This window comes from Dermacentor variabilis, unplaced genomic scaffold, assembly GCF_050947875.1.
Source record: "Dermacentor variabilis isolate Ectoservices unplaced genomic scaffold, ASM5094787v1 scaffold_211, whole genome shotgun sequence".
Classification (NCBI taxonomy): domain Eukaryota; kingdom Metazoa; phylum Arthropoda; class Arachnida; order Ixodida; family Ixodidae; genus Dermacentor; species Dermacentor variabilis.
In genome coordinates, this window is record NW_027460381.1 from 43,409 (window position 1) to 64,212 (window position 20,804).

General features: G+C 44.2%; 1 long non-coding RNA gene across 1 annotated transcript; it reads left to right on the forward strand.

The window, feature by feature from the left end:
• Window positions 1-1,123: 1,123 nt before the first annotated feature.
• LOC142568578 (uncharacterized) lies at window positions 1,124-14,176 on the forward strand. Its single transcript, XR_012825466.1, has 3 exons — window positions 1,124-1,249; window positions 10,565-10,841; window positions 13,981-14,176. It is a non-coding gene; the product is annotated as an uncharacterized LOC142568578 (long non-coding RNA).
• Window positions 14,177-20,804: the final 6,628 nt, after the last annotated feature.

The window sequence follows — 20,804 nt, forward strand, 5'->3', positions numbered from 1 at the left end:
ACTGGCGAACGTCGAGAAGGAGGCTCGCTCAGCATGTTCTTCTTGCATGCGAGCCTTCAAGCCCCATCGGGCCGCGTAGACAGATGGGGACGGGGGTCGAGACTAAGTGCCTTTGTTCTAAACGAGGGTTCCAGATTAAAATATTCTGGTCTACATAGATGAAAGCAATTGGCTTTCTTTTGTGTTTCTTGGCACTTTTAGGTGAATGGTATGTATAAGCCCGCTGCTGCATGGAAACATCGAGTATCATTTGTACGCAATAACACTCGGCATATCAAAGTATAATAACTTGCATACAGCACTGCTAGAGGCAAAAATACCTTTACTTGCATCCTGTTCTAACAATGAGGTGCCAAAAATGAAACAACGTATTTCAAACGTTCTAAATTTGGCATAATTTTATAACTATTTCGAGAGCCTTATTTTAATCACTTGAAAATTATGCTTTATATCACATATCAAATGCGAACATAGAAGAGCTAGATAATAAGGAATACACGATAGGTCAACAGATTAAATAATCAAAATCCATTATCTGCTTCTAACGCATCGAAAACCAGAATACAATGCAGGTGTGGAGGAACTCATAGCTTTTGTGGTATGACGGACATGCATTACGTGTTTTCTGCATTGGTGTCTACTGTTCGTTTCCTGCTATATTTTGACAAACGTGGATAGTGTTGTCTGCTCTAAAAGAAAATCATTAACAGAAACTCATTTTGATGCAAACTTTTCAGGGCTCTTCTTTCACATGTTCTCGATGACGATTTTTATTTTTGTTCATTAATCATTATGAAATGTGTGTTCTGAACAATTAGGCTTAAAATAATAACCATAATATTTACGTATAAATATGCAGATTTTATTCATGCATATCAGAGAACCTACATTTTCCGGACTTAACCTTCAGACATGGCCATAGATAAATTAATCTTGAAAATATATCAGTCTGGCTTTCGCTCACAACGTGTCGTATTGGTACCACAACTATGTATCAAAACTTACGGATGTTCATGAGCCAGTTGCGACGATATTAACTGCGCGCGTCTAGCATGCCTTATTACAGAAGTAATACATCCACCATTTATTGCGGTAATGTTTTTTTTTATATGCCAGGTGCCACGATGGTGAACTTAACAAAACAAGCAGAGCAATATGTCGAGAAACAAAATAAATCAGGAAAAATTGATGGCTGGGGGTTGAGTGGTTATTACGAATACTGGATACAACAAGAGCAGGAGAAAAAAGGGTGCGTAGAGCTCTTTTTTGTAATGTTTATGCTAAGTACCTAAACTTAATGGCGCGATCTAACATCAAAGCCAGTGATCCCCTGACATCTAACTTTAAGAGAACCTTCAGAAACATTTGCCATTGTGAAAAATCACTTCACAAATACCCTTCAGAAAGAAGTATCCCGCCCCAGACTGCGTCGCGCCGCTACCGCCAGAAAGTTGCTGGCGCGTGGCTTCTGGCGCGTGGCGTGACCTCGTAGCTTCTGTCGTGCTGTCCACTGCTTCCAATCTTCTGTTTCTGCTTGCTTTACGTTTATTTGTGTGCAGGAAAAACAAACCTAATAATAGAGTTGCACCGTAATGTAAAATATAAGCACAAATAATTATTAGTAATTCACACGGTAACATTAGTACTTGTGCTAAAGAACATCAAAACTGCAAAGTCACAACCGCCTCACTTTATCGCCATCAGCCTGTTTTATGTCTATGCAAGACTAAGGCGTTTTTCAGAGGTCTCCAATTACCCCTTTTCTACGACAGCTGATACCATTGTATGCCAGTAAATTTTTTTATTTCATCTCGCCAGCTAATTTGTGGACAGCGCTACCTTTACCAGCACCAGTTCTGTAACTCTAATAGACCACTTGTCATACGGGTCGTGAAGCCTATCGCTTATCCGGGACGACGACGCTTCCTTTCCGTGTGCCACCGCCAAAGATACAAACGCAATGTGAAGCCAATGCCTGGAGCCGTGGCCGCTCACTTCACGGTGGTCAGCAGGCACGGTTCTTTCGCTCGAGGCACGGTCGAAGAGCGCTGCAGTAAGGTAGCGCATGAGCGCAGTCAGGTGGTTTTATTTCATATTTCGCGGGCTTTCTTTAAACGCCGAAAAAATCACCACGAAGCTTGTACGTTGGCACAAGAAATTGGATAGGTCCTTTTCGAATGCGCTCTACAACGTAATGAAACGCGCTTGGCTCTCAAGTAAATATTAAGGAAACGCATAATTAACTAATTAACTAATTAAGTGTAATATAAGAGATATCCTAAGGAGCCCCACATGAAGGCAAATCATAGGTCGTTGGTTTCATTCAGTTGCGCTAAACCACTTTTTCTTAATGCTTGGTTCAAGTTGTGTTAAACGACCTTTGTATATATACTGATACAAGGCAGAAACCATATTTAAACAACGCGCGCAAGTTCGTGCGCCCTCCAATAGAACAGTGGCGTATTGGTGAAAAAGGCGAAGACATAATGCCACGTGCATTCGCCGCGCGCACTCACATCGTAGGCGACCGTTGTCGGGGAATGCAAGAAGAAGGAGAAGACGTGAAACGACTCTCGAGAGACAAACAGAAGAAGGGATCAATTGAAGTCAAAACGCTAGATTGACAGGTACATGAAAGACGACAGGACGTGTGCTATCAACTCAATTTTATTTAATAATAATAATATTTGGGGTTTTACGTGCCAAAACCACTTTCTGATTATGAGGCACGCCGTAGTGGAGGACTCCGGAAATTTTGACCACCTGGGGTTCTTTAACGTGCACCTAAATCTAAGCACACGGGTGTTTTCGCATTTCGCCCCCATCGACAATTTTATTTCAGAAAAGCATGATACTTATACCGGGTCACACGAGTGAGAATCATCGCACGTGCAACCCAGCATTTTCCAGATAGGTCATCTACTTTCTGCTCAGAGATAACGACGGGGCGCTGACGCAGTTCGCACCTCCTTTTTCAATCAAGTTTGCTGCTACAATCTTCCTTGTATCTTTATCTGCATTTCTAAACACAACTTCGGTTCAGTTGATCGTTAGCGCACGTCCTGTCGCCTTTCATGCCCCTGTCAAATCTGCACTCCTGGAGAATAAGGCATTCGTATCTCCTGTTCGGAAGGCAGCAGACGTATTTTTATTTACTCCCTGGGCAGAAGTTAGCCCACAATAAATAGCTGCGGCTGAACCTCTTGAACTGTTCGTTGCTATAATATATATATATATATATACAACAGCAAGCCTCCCGAAGGAGTATAGTCGCCAGAAAATGACATAGTCGTCGTGAAAAAGAACGGGCTAAGGGATCCGCCGTGGTTGCTCAGTGGCTATGGTGTTCGGCTGCTGAGCACAAGGTAGCGGGATCGAATCCCGGCCACGGCGGCCGCATTTCGATGGGGGCGAAATGCGAAAACACCCGTGTACTTAGATTTAGGTGCACGTTCACTTTCCGGTCAGGTTCACTTTCCAGTCAATGACTCTGAACTTTACAAGACGCTATGGCATCTCAGCAACGGCAAACTGTCTTCCGTCATAGAAGGTCTTAATAAGATTCTACGCAAGGTGTCGCCAGTGAACCATGAGGTCAATTGGTCAGTGTCCCCCCTAAGCAGAAAGGGTGACATTGGTTATGTCAGCAAATTGCGGCGTGGTTTTTTACCTCCTGAACGGAGACGTCGAGGGAAGGGGGAGACGTGTGGCGATTGAAGAACGCGAAGTCTGTAAAAGCGGATGACGAAAAAGGGCAAATGATATAAGGGTAAGGAATTTCAGCCGCGGCACGTATCTTGCTTCTGACATCGCCCATGTATATATATATATATATATATATATATATATATATATATATATATATATATATAGCAGCTGCACCAAAACGCTCATGTTGCTTCTGTATGTGGGTCTACAAAGCAGGGCCAGTGAGTGCACCTGTCTTTTGCGTTAATCGAACAATAAAACATGACATAAAACTTGCATATATAATGTCAGTTATAGGTCTCCCTAAAGCAACCGGACCTGTTAATGTTGTTACGGTAAGGCTTAGCAGAGAACGGCAACGGTTCCGAAGACGACGAAAAACCAACCCAGCCTCGCTGCCCTCCATTCCGTTAACGTTCTGTATCGTATAAATACATATTGTAAATAGGTTTACACGTGTAGCATTTGGTGGAGGTCCAGGTGGGCGTCGTCGCAATGACGATCCGCAGCGGATCCCATATCCAGCTTGTTACCATGCCTCCCTAGGGCGACAAATCATCTACGCCTGCCCCTGCAACGTCGGCTACCCAGTGCTTTGACCTTACAGATCCGCATGGCTCCCTCAGATTCTCCGGTTTCGATGGTATTGACGTAGAAGAATGGTTGGTAATGTACGAACCTGTCAGAAAGAGAAATAGGTCAGACTCGACCATAATGCTAATCAATGTCATTTTCTATATGGACGGAACCCTCTGCGTTTGGTTCAAAACATATGATGAGGAACTCAATATTTGGGAGCTGTTCGAACAGAAGTGGTCCGAACTTTTAGCAATCAGTATGGTCGATAGCTAACCGCCAGAAAGCAGCTCGCTACCCACGCACAGCTGCTGCTGAGTCATAAGTTTCCTAAATCCAAGACGTCCTCGCCCTCTCTCACAGAATCGATGGTTGATGACACAGTCTGTCAAGTAAAACATGTCCCCAAAGGCATTGCGGATGACGCCTTCAATCTCCTGATTTTCAACATCTCCACTGTCTCCAGTATCATAAAGGAATGCCGCTGCTTCGAGCTATCGAAGAACTGCCATGTCGCTTATCAGTTTTCGCGCCTCCCGAATACCACCGCGACATCATCCTGCATCGACCAAGACCACCCACGAGCCACATGCAACAGCGTGACTCGTGTTGTGCTGAATAGGGCAAAGTATTCAACAACATCGCTGATTGACTTCATTTATTTTTTTTTACCATTGGGTATGGGCTCGTTCTTCGTTACACTTCGGAATGGTTAAGTGCCATTGTGACAGAGGAAGTAAAGTATCTCTAAATGTATTTAATTATGTATTATGCTTATTTCTGGATACATCTGTCACCAGTATAGTTCCCTCAAGAAGCGTATTACATCGCCTTCTTCCTCTCGACATCGGACACGTCTCATGTCTGATATTGCGCATACGTCTTATTTGGTGTTTGCATTTTGCATACCTTATCAACGGTGTACTGCATCAATGCTTATAAGAAATTAATCAGCGCTTCCACTCCGTGAAGGACGAGCTGCGAAGCTGTGGTGTGTTTTACCTCAATCGACGCATCTGGGGAATATCTAGGTATTATTATTATTATTATTATTATTATTATTATTATTATTATTATTATTATTATTATTATTATTATTATTATTATTATTATTATTATTATTATTATTATTATTATTATTATTATTGAAGGACACAGACAACGAATAATCTTTTGACTGTGGAGTGGTTTACTCTTATCCTGACGTGTGCAAGTGTACAGGAATTCCACAATATTTACAACTTCGTTGTGAACTACGTCATTAAGAAAAGTAGATGAAACTCGCCGTGATGTTAGTTGTCTTTGCAGCTAATTGTCATTGAATTTATTTCAGGATAGTTTGCATAAAACAAGGGTTACAGCCGTTCTCTGTAACCGTACTCGCTCCGGAGACGGCCATGTATTGACGTCAGACAGGAATTCTGAAGTTTACCAATGCCCTGTGAACTAACCATTTATGACAAGTAAATGAAACTCAGGATAATGATAGCGTCGTCTTAGTGGCCAATTCGGTATAAATTTTTTCAAGATATCTGCGTTAGATTGAAAGCTACAGTGCACTCACGAGAAACTGGAGCCGAAATTTTTCGTGTCCATGTGACGAGTGCACAAGACGCCTCCTCACCGGGACACCAATAAAACAAGACTTATATGGGCCGACGACGCGAGTACCGATCCGGTAAGTGCCATGCTTTGTGACCCACCCCCAGAGCAAAGTAAGGATCGTGAAATCGAAAGACTTAAGAAAGAGAATGCAGAACTAAAGGAAATGAATCAGAACATGATTAGAGAGATGACGGCAATAAGGAAACTCTTAAGCGAGGCTAAACAAGTAGAAAACAAAGATAGCACTAATACACGCAAAGAAGCCCCAGTCCCCGCGCCTGCTGGTGAAGGACCCATGTCAGCCAAGCGTAGGGCTGTTGAAAGTAAGCTCAAGAACACTGAAACACAGATGGAGGAAGTCAAACAAGCGCTGGCGTCTTTTAAAGATAACATGCAGATGCTTATGGACAGTGTCTCACAGTTGACAATGAATGTAGGCCAAATACAGACGGCACTGAAACCCTAAGGAGGGGCTGAAGGCTTTTGGCGAAAGAATCAAAACCCTGGAAATGATGACTATGTCAATGGACGTAAGGGAACAATGCGGGTCGTCATTCCTCAGAGCTACAGTAACTCCCCAGGCGGGGGAGATGAATATGCAATATGGCTCACACTAAGAGGGAATTTCGAATATGGCAGTGGAATTGCGGGGGGTACAATAACAAACGTACCACAGTCCAGCAATACCTTAGGTCACTTCAGTCTAAACCGGATATTATCGCACTTCAACAGACAGGATATGGATATGTCACACTAACTGGATACAGAGCCATAGAGTGTGAAACTTTCGGTAGGGGCCTGTACGTGCTTGTAAATAAGCAGCTTACACACATCCCACATCAATTAGGCATAATAGACAAAAACCTTGGGTACCTCATGGTAGAGGTTGTAGTACGAACTTCACACAAAAATTAAAGGAAAAATAGCTTATTCGTACTCAACATCTACAGCAATCCGAAACACCATAAACAACACTTCAAGAGATTATTCGAAAAGGCTGCTAACAAAGCTGGAAGTAGACCTCTGATTATATTAGGAGACTTCAATGCAGCCCACGAGCTATGGGGGTACGTTACGACGAATGCCAAAGGCAGGAATCTGTGGAACCACGCGGTTGAGCTAGACCTGGTCTTAATCACGGATAAGACATACCCTACAAGGGTTGGCGATTCTGTCTGCAGAAACACCACACCTGACCTTAAGTTCATTAAGAACACAGAGCATGTTTCATGGACTAACACAAACATGAATTTTGGCAGCGATCATTACGTAATAGAAGTCAAACTGGAAGTTGAGAAAGGCAGAACTCGAGAATTCGAAGTCGTAGACTGGGACCTTTTTCGTAAGTTAAGAGCCCAAAGCGGAAAAGAAACCAACAAACTCAATCTCAGAGACTGGTGTGAAGGCATCAGAAGGGACATCAAAACAGCGTCCAAAAGAATTGGTACAGACACTAATGTAGAGGCAATGGACTCGAAACTTGCCCACTTGATAGAAGCCAAGGAAGCCATAACCCGAAGGTGGCGGGCCCAAAGGCTAAATCGTAGGCTGAGAAAAACAATCGCATAACTTAACAAACAAATCGAACAATACTGTAACACCCTCTGCCAGCAACAGTGGGACGAGTTTTGTGAATCAATCAATGGGCAAATCGGGAACGGCAAGGCGTGGCAATTGATCAAGCATCTGCTGGATGAAAAAGGCACTAAAACCAACCAGAGACACAGCCTTGCCCGAGCTATACACGTAGCCCTTAAGGATCAGCCTATCGAAACAGCCAACAGACAGACAAATACCTACCAGTTAGAAATGAGCAGGACCAGCCACTTCCATCAGAATACAGGGGAGCCGCTCAACCTGAATTCGACCAACCCTTCACCATATCCGAAATCCGGAGGGTGTTAAGTGAACTAAATCGAAAGTCAGCCCCCGGTCCTGATGGAGTAACAAACAGATCACTTAGAAATCTCGATGAGCCGTCAATTGAATCCCTGACAGACTTCATCAATGAAGCATGGATCTCAGGCGAAGTCCCAGAAGAACGGAAAACTTCTCAGGTTATACTAATACCGAAACCGGGTAAACCTCCAAGCTTGGACAACTTAAGGCCAATATCACTTACATCATACGTGGGGAAGGTCGCTGAACAAGCAATCCTTAACAGGCTAAAAGACCACTTAGAGGACAATAATATATACACTCCCAACATGCTGGGTTTTAGGTCCGCACTTTCCACGCAGGATGCCATGAAGCAAATTAAACACCACATACTCGACGGAGATTCTACAAATACTAAGGCCATACTGGGATTAGACTTGGAAAAAGCGTTCGACAGCATCAAGCATGAGTACATCCTCAGAACGATAGAAGACATTGGACTCGGGTTGAGGATGTTTAAATACATCAAATCCTTTCTCGAAGCACGCACGGCGAATATAAAGGTCGGAGACACAAACTCGGAAGTGGTTCAGCTCGGAGATCGAGAAACCCCCCAAGGATCGGTGATCTCGCCCGTTTTTTTCAACCTGTGCATGATTGGTCCGTCCAGAAAGCTGGGAAAGATTAAGGGCATTGACCGTACCATATATGCTGATGATCTCACTGTATGGTGTGCTGGTGGAAGTGAAGGGCAGATACAGGATGCACTGACTGAGGCGATCAAGACAGTGGAAGAATACCTGAGGCCCACTGGACTCAGGTGCTCCCCACATAAATCGGAGTTGCTACTTTATAGACGTGAAAAGGGGGGCAGGCCTAAGGACTGGAAACCTCTATCAGAAAGCAATATACACCTACATACAGAAAATGGTGCCAATATACCCAGAGTCAACGTGATCAGGGTACTAGGCTTTTTCATTGATGCAAACGGTGAAAACCATACCGAGGTCAAGAAAATCACGCTTAAAACGGAAAACGCGTGCAGGATGATCAGACGCCTGGCAGGAAGACACAAGGGCATGAAAGAAGATAACCTCATCAGGTTAATCAACTCTTTCGTACTGTCACATATCATACGCCGCTGCCATGTACAACTGGACGCAGTTTCAACTCAAGAAGCTTGACGCAGCGATCAAGAAGGCTGTTAAAAGCGCATTGGGGCTCCCAATTCGAACCAGCACTGCAAAATTGCTCAAGTTAGGAATACACAACACGACCATGGAGATCGTGGAGGCTCAAGAAACATCACAAATAGCGAGACTATCTACAACCAGCACGGGAAGATCAATCCTGGACAAGATCATGATCAACCCCATTACAGATCCAGCACAGTATGTTAAAGTTAATCAAGAATTCGCAGACAACATAATTGTCGCACCACTACCCAGGAATATGCACCCAAAACATAACATCAACAGGAGAGTCGCACGAGCCAGGGCGTTAATCGAGAAAATGGATAAAGGGGGCAGAGGAACCTGTTTTGTCGATTCGGCTGCCTACAAAGATCGAACTAAGTTCGCGGCGGTGGTAGTGGATCATCAGGGCAATTGCACCAACTGCGCCACGGTCTACACTAAGAAACCTGAAGACGCTGAACAAGTTGCCATTGCATTGGCACTAACAGTCGATAGATTCATCGAAATATATAGCGACTCGAAAACCGCTATGAGACCTTTCAATAGGGGAAAGATTGCCCCACAGGCTGCGAGAATAATTACCAAAAGGCAAACAAATGTTACACATTACATTTATTGGCTCCCGGCGCACCATAATTCACTTGATGGCATTCCTGTCAATCGAAATGAATCGGTCAACAGCGTCGCCCGCGACCTTACAGACCGGGCCGCTTTTACATATGGTTTTGATTCTGCTGGATTGGAGAACTTGCAGAAAGATAAGCTCATTACATACAATGAAATTACAAAACATTACTACATGGGAAGAGTTTCCACCCCCTCACTATAGGCTAAACAGAGCACCAGCAGTTACACTTAGGCAATTACAGACAGGGTCTTAATATTCACCTGCACAAATAAAGGAATGGTATGACATTGCAGACATGAATGTCATATGCAAAGCATGCAATAAGGAGATGTGCACGCTTGAACATCTGCTCTGGGAGTGTGGGTCGCTCGGCCCTGGCATTTCCCGGAATCGGTTTTTAGGAATGATAAGATCTCCAGATCATATCCCTCAAGTCCTCGCTCTCCAGTACGTCCGTGAGAGGGCTAGGAAGCTTGACCTCCCGGTCCCAACATGGGACTAGCCAGGCAGGTGGCAACACCTTGCACAGGACAAGAATGAAGTTTTTCCTCCTCCTCCTCCTCCTCCTCCTCCTCCTCCTCCTCCTCCTCCTCCTCCTCCTCCTCCTCGCTGTAAATTAATCGAGAATGCAGTTGTGACTTTCTCGGTGTGTAATCAGAAGCATTGTATCAGGTTACATGTTGCATAAGTTGAAACGACACAAAATTTATGTATGTTTATTAATTAGTTAGCATTTCATCAACTAGTTCAATGAAGCTTCACTTCACATAGCTTCGACATGTGTTTTGGACCAGCGTTTTCATTACATTCCAGCCAGTTAGCGGTACATACTGCAGTACGTACCCCTACCGGGGTATATCGCTGGCGTAAGTCATGCGACTTAATCAACATTCCTGTTTTACCGGAGAAATATAATATCAGTTTAGATTATATTTCACTTGGCAACTAACATTTGTGCGTCATACATTCGCAGGCACTATATCTTCGCAACGACGGAAAGCCTTGTATGTGTTCCGGAGGACAGTGGGGAAGGGCTGCAATATGGTACACATATTCGCAGCTGCTCGGAAGAGTTCAGCCTGTTTATTACGGATGGCATGATGTCTCCATTCCGCATAGTCACAGAAGTTAACTTTCCCCTAATGGGACAAGCATGGGCGGGAGTAAAATACGCTGTTCCAGTAGACTTAAACAACCAAACTCGGATATTCAAGACGATCCGTGAATTACCATACAGACGATCTGAGATGGTGAGTGAGCAGAGGCTATTATTCAATATCTCTTACTGTGCTAATAAGTAATGTCATAAGAAACCAACTAAGGGTGATCGTAACGTCATGCCGTAGTGTAAGAACCAATGCACACTATTTAATCTCTGTCATATGGACACACCGCGGGAGATCTGGAAACATAATGTGCCATATGCCATATGACAGAAAAGAACTGAACAAGAGTAGTGCAAGAGTTGAATGTTGTATATTAATTGGAGTTGTCCTAAATATTTAAAAAAATCACTGATTGAAGACGAAATTATGCTCGGCAGTTGAAATGCGGCGTAAAGCAAAGGTGAGATTGAACATCGAAATCCCGCGATCGGCGACATCATAGCTGGTAGAAGCTATGCAAGCAGCTCCTCTTTGTCACGCGATAAAGGTTTCAGGTGAGGCGGCGCTTCCATGTAACTTCTTGGGCAGAATATAAATGGGTGCCACCCCCCCTCCCATCTCAGGATATGCACAATTCTTGGTGGCTCTTCGTCCAAGAAGGCTATACACGAGCTGGCTCTAATTCACAGACTGCCTTCATGCGAATGCCAGCCTGCTCCTCGTTTTCCCTTTCCTGTCAAGTGTACATATATTTCCAAATCAAATAATAACAATAATAATTCTAAAGAACGGAACTTCGTCAGGCGGCTACACGAGAAAGAATTCCAACCGTTCTGAACAGTGAATGACTAGAAGGTCGAAAATGTGCACCTGCAAAAGCGCGCATAACATTTTTGTTACGGTTCAAGCATAGCATTTTTTCAAAAAGCTCATTCCCTCAAAACAACGAAGTAGGAACAAAGAACCTATTTTCCGCAAACATAAATTTCGTGTCGGCGAGAGAAGAAAATGTGGGATTGTATGTTATAATCTCTTGGATAACGTAAGACATATGTGCGATTGGCACTGCTTAGCTTCACGATAAATACGCTTTGTAATCAAATTTCAAGTAGTAGATTTAGGGAACCAATTGCCATAACGGAACTGAACACAGTAAAGGTGCAAGGAATGTGATCCATGTTCTTTATTTCGTGAGAATGCCGAGACTACGATAAGCTTCCAAATTTATCCAAACTTGCTGTGAAATGCGTTAGCGTTCCATTAACTTTTATCAAGGGTATTGTTCTGCACTGTGGGACAGATCATTGCGATCATTTTTGCATTTTGTGAGATTCTGTGAGGACGAATCCGCCGAACTGTGTGAAGTCTCAAGAAACCTGCTAAATAGAACGTATGTAACCCTGGAGCAGCTTTCACCTCGAAGCTGCAATTTTACCATAGCTAAAAAACAAGTATTTGATTAACTTTAGTGAAATAAAACTGTAGCGGTGATCAACCGAAAATATTTCTTGTATTAAGTCGAAAGTTGCCGTAATCAGCGCGACGTAGCTGCAGTAACTTCAAGCAATATTTAGAGCATTTTTGACTGGTTGTTTCAGAGCATGCCATTTGTCCTACAAAGAGGAAATACAATGAACCGCAATATTCAAGGTTTATTTACAGTCTATGTGCTCTTTAAAATTATTTATGATGATAAAATATAAATATTCTAATCGGGTTCAGCCCGTAAGAAAGCTAAATCGCTGTGTTAAATGGTCTTTGTAGCGCGTCCCCACCGATCATACCAGCCGAATGTGCCCCATTCACGTGCGTATATGCCTTGTACACAACTCATGCACACATTGGAGCAAGGATTTGATTTTTAATACCTTTACATCAATGTAACTATTCTTCTACAACCTCTAGTAATTACGCTTCAAAGCAAATGCGGGGCTTAGCAGTGCAGGCTGCTTTGCTTTTTCATTGAAATTTCATACCGTGGAAGTCCCCTTAAGGATGAATGAATACGTGTTGTTTAGTGGCGCAGGGGCCAGATATGGCCAAAGAGCGCCAGGGTCCCCTTAACAGCTTCGATATAAAAAGCATCAGTTGCGCCCAAAGGGCAATACGTTTAAAGCGATGGCACAGTTTAGCGTTGCTGTCGAGCTCCCAGGACCGCGTTTTACACACACGCGGCGACACACGTACACGCGACGCGGCACGCAGAAAAACTGCTTCTCCGTATCAGATATTGCGCCCTGCTTCATTCCAGGCTATCCATAACGCAGGCGTGATGAGCAACTCAAGCAGCAGCGTTGCGGGTGTCGCACCTTCATGGCGTACGAGGTGGCACCAATGAAAAGTCATCGACATTCATAATCGCCAAATAAATGTATTAGCTGGGTTTAGCATGAAGTTGACCATCTGTTCCGCTCGAACCATAATCGAGGCCACAACGGTGTAGGTTCATTTACTTCGCCAAAGCACTTTCGTGGCACCGCTGCAGATTCGATTGAGCGGAGCGTGACAGTGTCTCCACTTGGCTGCGTCGTGTTTGCAGCCAAAAGCGCTGCGCATCGCTCGCCTCCCTGTAGGCCTAACACTATGCGCGCGGGCAGTGCATACTTCATCTACAGCGTTACAGCACGACGGCGGGAACACGACCCGAGTTCCTGCGTAATTACTTTCAAAATCAGAAATACAATTTTCGTCATAGCATATCACAATCAGAAGCTCGCAAAACCTGTTAAATGCACACATTCAGCGATCCGCAATTTCTCAAAGTTCTGCTATTACTTATTGTTAATTAATGATTGTTAGCTAACACACAAAACAAATCATTAAATAATATCAACTGCTCTATGTTTTATAAGGCGCTATTTTTTATAAGGTGCAGTTTAGACGACTGGTGAAACCAAATAATGGCAAAAGAATTCGTTCGCTTCACTTTAGTTGAATATTCACTGAAACTTAGCCGAGAGTTATCACAACAAAAAACTCGCTTAGCCTGTTCTCATCCCATGAGTTGAGAAACGGGTGCAAAGAACTACAAAAATCCGCACTTGTCCTAAACTGACACGTACAAAGCTCTCAAATCTATCTTACTTTGCCTTGGTGATGGCACCTCCTTACTTTTTGCTATTATTTGTAGTGGCAATTTGTTTTCTTTGTTACTTTCTTCTCACAGATATAGCTTCCGTGTGAACGTTTTTTCATCTTATGTAATAGATAACTGAAAATTTGTAACCATGGGATCCGGAGGCTTGTTCAAAAAACTGTAATTAATTCAGCTCTTCTCTTTCAGAGATCATGCACATTCAAAACTAATGTGACTTTTCGAGGAAATTTTGCCTATCACATGAAGGGGGAGAAAATAGAAGACGGCGAATACGTGCCTGTGAATGTAGGGGCACTCCAAAACAAAACGAAAAAACTGTACCATGATAGCGGCCGGCTGGTGTACACCATTACAGGATACTATAATGAGCAAGTATGCGTTAAGTGAGAAAAAGAAATAAATGGTTTGCCTTTAATACAGCAAAAGAGAGTGGTTTTCTTCTATTTCAAAGAGCCATCAGAACGTTTAATTAGATATTCATGTGCCTGAAAAATATATAGTGCGCTATTACATCACCACATATAACCATATGGATACGTGATATCAACGTGCAGGCTTGCGAGCGACGTAACTGGCCCAGAAAAGAAGTATTCGTTTAGTTGGATTGCAGGCACAGACTGAATGCTCTTTCACACGCAGGGATCTAGCGAAAAAAAAAAACCTTTGCTGCACCGCAGATCTCCCAGTGATTTCTTTAACAGCTGTCACAGGGATCGGCGACGGCGCGAGTTTCGTATCAGGAACGTCGAAGATTGGCCTCTGGTATTAAGCTATTTACGCCTGTATGTGTCGCCCAGTATCTAGAAGCATGTATTTTCAAATATATACCGTGTGTGTGTGTTATTTGAAGACAAATCTTGCAATCACCATATGCATTAAAAATCTCATTGTCACCTATCTAGCACATTTAATTCAGGGTATCAGCTCCCAGTCCGACACAGCATGTAAATCAAAGTGCAGACTTAGCTGCCTTACACGCCGGTCAGAGCGACTTGCTGATGACCACGTTTTTGTATTAAAGCTTTATCTTATCTTACCTCGACCGTTGCTAAGTTTCGCGCTGTGAGCGTCGTCAGCAGTAAGAGAGGTGAGCGAGAGAGGTGAGAGTTGCGCAGAAGGTGCTTCCACCAATGAGATATAAGTTTTCAGTGACGTGACGCAATGGCTAGTTCTCTCTAACACCACCAGGTGTTGCCCTCCAGGCACCACGGCCCGCAGAACCAACCAATAGTATATACTGCCGTCGTCACGCCGTCCTCGTCAGGCCATTGAAGTCCTTAATGTATCGTCGTCTAAGATACGTTGTCAGGCTACCGTCGTGGTCGCCGCATCGTTGTCATTCGATTCTCGTCGTACCGTCGTTGTCACGCCATCGTCGACATACAGTCGTCTTCGTACACTTGTCATTCCATTGTCCTCGTGGCGTAGTCTTCCCGCTTTCATTGTCGTACTATGGTCGTCATTTCAAAATCGTGTTCCCCTTGTTGTCATGCTTAGAAAGCATGTGAGCGCTCGAGCATCGGGAAGCAGCGTAACCGTTTAAACGGCAATGCCATAAAACAATGTTTAAACAAAAGTACCTTGAAGGAAGCACCACCTTCCGAACCCCAAACGATTTGGCGAAGTTGAGCTCGAGAACGCCTGAACATTGCCTTACATACTCTAATTATCGTGTTAGTTTTACAGAGGGGAGTGGTTTAGAAGTAAATTTCAACAGCAAGTCCTGAAAAAAAAAATATACGACATACCAGTAGAATTTGACAAATAATTCAGTAGGAATGCAATGAGCAATTAAAAAAGCTATTACAGAAAAGGACAAGATATACAAGCAATTAGGATCCCGGGATTTCTTCGTCTGCGTATCAAAAAAACCTCAACCATTCACAACGGGAGGCGCGCGCTGCGTGTGCAGCAGGTTTCCATGCAGCCCCATCAGATAGAGAATGCCTCCGCACATCCGCGGCAGCGGCGGCGTTTGCCGTGAGGGGAACAAAAAAGACCTGAAAAGTGGCCTTCGCGCAGAGCATACGCGTTTTCCAGTAAAGATTACGGTTTCATAAGCTGCAGTGGTTACAAGCGGCAACTATAGAATACGAAGCAGGGACTGACGTAACTACACTTTCATACGCAGAAAAACCCTCCTAGCAAATGGGTGCGATTTTGTAGAAATGACTTCTTTCATGCCAATACCTTTTCGCGTGACGTCAGCGCTTTTGGAAATGATGGTTGCGTATGCAGGACGTTTTTTGGATAGTCCAATCGAAAGCTCCCTTCGCTAGCCGAATGTTTCTTTCGTGTTCTCTCTTCTTTTTTCGGGGCGGGATAGCAAATTTATTTTGTAAAACGACTCTTAATAAAGGCGAACTTCTATGCTGCGTAAAGCAAATTCATTTTGTTACCTTACAACGCAAAAGCTGCCGCAGCTTACAGAAATTCAAACGCAAGTGCTCCTATTTTTGAAGCCGTCGCCACATATTTGTTGTATCTACATCCAATCCATGTAGTTTAGCGCAGGCAAAATATCAGCCTCTGTTGAAACCAAACAGCTCCCAGCCCCTAGCGTGTCCATACACAGGCTGATTGCCCCGAGGGTGTCCGTAGCGCCGCGCAACTAATTGCGGCCCACATAGGTATACTTATTGCGTCTGAGAAGAATTGCAGGCGCTGCTTGCAGGAGCCGTGAGATACAACACTGAGGCGAGTAAATAGTGCTCGTGTAGTGTTTCCATTGTCATGTGGTTTTCGCTGCATGAATTGTACGCCATGTGATAATTTCTTTTTTTAGGAAGGGTCAACAAGAATAATTCATAACACCCGAAGACAAACTTTGGAACATAGTAGATCGAGAACTGTCAAGGCCCTCAGCACTTCTCGATAGGGCGCTACCACGACAGAATAATAGCTTCGTCAAAGTGATGGCAGCAGCGGTAATACGTTCTTCCTTGGTCAGGCGCCCCTGCACTGACGGTTACGCTCCGAAAAATAAGCTGCTTTTTTACATTATAGGTATAAAAAGGTAAAAATAATAAAATCGAAGTGAGCACTTTCTGCAGGCGCTTTGCTTAGAAAATATGTTTGCCGCTAAATTTCTTCCTGCGTTGCGGGCCGGCTAATATTCCCAAGTTTAAGAAGGAAGATAAAATGGCGGTGAAAGGGTTACGAGTTCCTAAGGAGCAGGCTGCTATTCTCCTGGAGTTCATCGAGCAGCATCCATACCTTAGGAGAGCTTCTACAGAGCTCTCACCACGTATGACCGCTGCTCAAAAAAAAAAACGAGTTGTGGGAGCAAGTCTTGGGGGTGCGGAGCGCACAGGCGCCAGCGGTCAAAATGACCAGCTGCTGGCGCAACCATTGGTCCAAGGTGGCTCATAAACCCAAAAAAGAAGCGGCCAGGGCAGCGAGCGAGAAGAGGGGAACTTTCAAATAATACCGACAGTACCCTCGTTCCACGTTGTTGTAGTTGTGGCGTTTGCAGGGCTACGGGAGGCGGAAAAGTGGGTGGCGTCGACGGCCGCGTCCTCGACGTCCTCATGAAGACAGGAGGGGCTCTGGTGCCCCCCCCCCCTTCTCGCCTTCAGTTCTTCGCCAATTACGAGGTGCATACATTGGATTTTGAAAAGTACTGTTTGTGCAACCTGTGACCTCAAAAATTCTCAGCATTACATTGTAACACAAGATTGCAGAATGTGTTCAACCATTCTTTTTTCTTTTTGTGCAAGGGATAGCATAGGTTATGTACTCTGAGCAGCAACACGGGCAAATGATGCGCACTGCACACACTGCTCACGATGACTGAACACTATTCTGATTACAGGACACGAGCTCGAAGAGCAGCAGCGCAAAGCGCTTGCCTCACAGAGGCGCCAGGGGCAGGTGTCGTAGTGAACTCGGGTCCTGCTGCGGTTGCTGGGCCGAGTGGCCTTACACGTAAGGCAGTGAACTAGCTTGTGTAGTAGCTGCAGTTGCTGTGTTATCTTGCTATAAAGTACTCCACTGTGCCTGTTGCCACCTTTGTGTCCAGAATGCATTACAGCTCTTATTCATCGAGCTGAAATGCAAGCCTAGAAATGACATGATGTATGGGCCAGTATCGTTCAGCATGAGTCATAGATACTGCCTGTAAGATATGTTATGGCAGAGATTCCTTGCGCTTCTTACAGGTATAGCGTTACCAGCAACTTTCTATGGCATCTTCTTTCTGTAATTATACGGCAGTCTTGTGTATTGTTGTAGCTATGTAGCTACAATGATGGTTAAAAGAGGCCGGTGAGGATAATAAAGTTTTGTGAATCGGATAACAGTAAATGAGCAATCTTTGATTTTGTCTTGCATGAAGACCCACCACATGTTAAGGTGCCCGTTCAGCAGCCGCAGCCCCACCTAGGACTTCCAGCTCTGCACGCGCGCCGCAGACAGCTGAAGCAGCAGGAGCTGGAAGACGCCGTCTGCAGGGCGACTGCTGAGTATGTCCGATAAGGCCAGTCGGCTGAGGCAAAGGCCCAAGATGAGGCGACCTTCCGCCAGCAGCTGCTCGATCAGAACCGACAGGCATGTGTGAGGGAACAGATGCATTTTCGTTCGCATGGAATTGAAGCGCGCATGTCATCTCTATTAATTGTATCGACCAGAAACAAGCATAAAGTGTACATGCAGTGCGGTGATCGTCATTTCTTGTACACATTTACATGATATAATAACTGGCAATGTCAAAGTACTCATGTGGTCTAAAAGGAATAACTCGTGTCACGTTCAAGGAAGCTAGCATAGCCATATAAGACATCCTAATGAAAGGGGCGCGCACAATGTCAATGAGCCAAAAATAAATTTTCACTGTTTCATTATAGAATAGCAATAGCCTGTAAATGCGGATGAATACAACATACCATGGCCTTGTTACTGAGCTTCTGTAATTAAACTAATTGCACACCTCTTTTGTAAACAGCACCACGAGGCACACATGGAGAGCCTGTGGCAACAAAGGGAGAAGGTAGAAGGAAGTAAAGGCATGAGTTGAGCATGTCCGTGCCCGATACGCACTGTTAACCAATTTCCAAGCGTACTACTCGGTGCCTGCTAGAAAGAAAAGAAATCAACTCTTGTTGGTGTTATCAATGACACAATGGTAACACTAATTCGTGTTCATTTCTTCTGCTTTTGGCTGACACTGGCACAGCAGCATTAATACGTGTTCCTTTCGTCTGCTCCTGGCAGACGAAAGGATAACATGCTCAAGATAACATGCTTGTAACTAAAATCTTTGAACAGTGCCAGTGGTGGCAGTAAATGTTATCATTTTTTCAAATGCCGGCACTTAGTCATGCGCTTGTAATTCAGTTAAGTGTTTGTGTTGGGGCTGACACATCGTTCTGTTCCCTACTGAAGCGTGACTGCGCCAAAAAATGTTTCGACTCACCGAGGAGGTATTGTCCGGTATTGTTGATGCGCTCCGCTTGGAAACGGTGGCGCAGCCACGTCGTCCGACAGACGAATGAGTTATGCTCCGACCCCGGTGGCATAAGGTCCACGGCCAGAATCCTCATGTCCGCGTAGCAGATCTGAGGAAATATATGAACAGAGAAGGTCCCTGTTGACAAGACCAAAATTATTGTCAAAAAAATTGTCACTAAAAGCTTGAGGTGCACTTACGAACATGCAGTTGAGGGGGTAGCATCCTTTGCAGCAAATGAATACAGCCTAGCGCTCACCCTTGAGTGCGATAATGGTTATGAAGCTTCCGTCCACACATCCGATGACGCCGGGAATGGCACGGCGCCGAAGGAAAGCCTCCTTTACGGCTGCCTTTTCCTCAGCCGTCTTGGGAAAATGGACCCAATTCCCATTGGACCACAGATATCCAGTGCATGTCCAAAGGATGTCCTACAAAGGATATTTTGATGTCCGTCGGACATCCCTAGAAGTCCCGATGATGTACTACGGATGTCCGTAGGATCGTCCGACGCAAGAGAATTGCACATCCAACGAACATCCGTCGTACGTCAAAATCAAATATTCGGACGTCCACAGGACATTTGAAAATAAGCTTTTCCTTTAACAAATGTCCAGTGGATGTGCTGAGTAGTATACCTTTAGGACATATAGTGTGCAGGATGTCCGCTGGATGTTCAGAAGTAAACATTTCAAAAGAAAAATGACCAGTGGATGTCCGAAGGACTATACGTTCAATTGTGGGATTTCCACTGGACGTTCAGAAATACGTTTGCCCAAGGAAAATGACCACTAGATTTTCTAAACAGTATGTTCCTAAGTGCAGGATGTCCACAGGAATATTCCTTTTAAACCCCTAGTGAAGTTTTGTGTAAGCTATGCCGGCAATGTATGAATCTCCTTGACGATAGTGAGGCTGCACTTATGCGAGTAGTGGCTGAAATTTATTGCCCTGTGTACAAAGAATTGAAAAGCAAGGCTTATCAGCCTGCTGTGCTTCATCAGCAGGGCCCGTTGCATGTACTGTACCATATGGCTTAGTGAAGGTCGAGGTCTAGCGCACTGCACTGGAAGAGAACCTTTGCCAAAGGATACAAGGCAGTGCCAAAGAAAAATTAACCATACCTGAGTGCCTGTGTGTTTCGGTAAAGCTGCAACTTCAGTAACAACCTACTACTACAACTGAGCCAGCCATGCAAAAATACCATACGTAGGATAAAATCGTAGTACATCCCACAGCGAGTGGTTTGTTCATCAGTGCACTGAACATGAACGAAGCTCAATGCATAATCGACAAATCTTGTTAAAATATTTTATTGTAACAAAATATCAAAATGTTTGATCGGAGCAGAGTAACAGTATTGAAAAATACTTTGCCAATATTGTTACAAAAGCTATATAAGATGACTAGAAATACTGGTTCGGGCTGTAATTCCATGAATGTGATGGAAAACAAAAAGGTGCAGCTCAAACAACACAAGTGGCCTACAACCAATGCTACTTAGTAGGTCACCGGCATTTTTGTTACATGAAATATGACATCAACATGAAATTTGCAAGCAAAA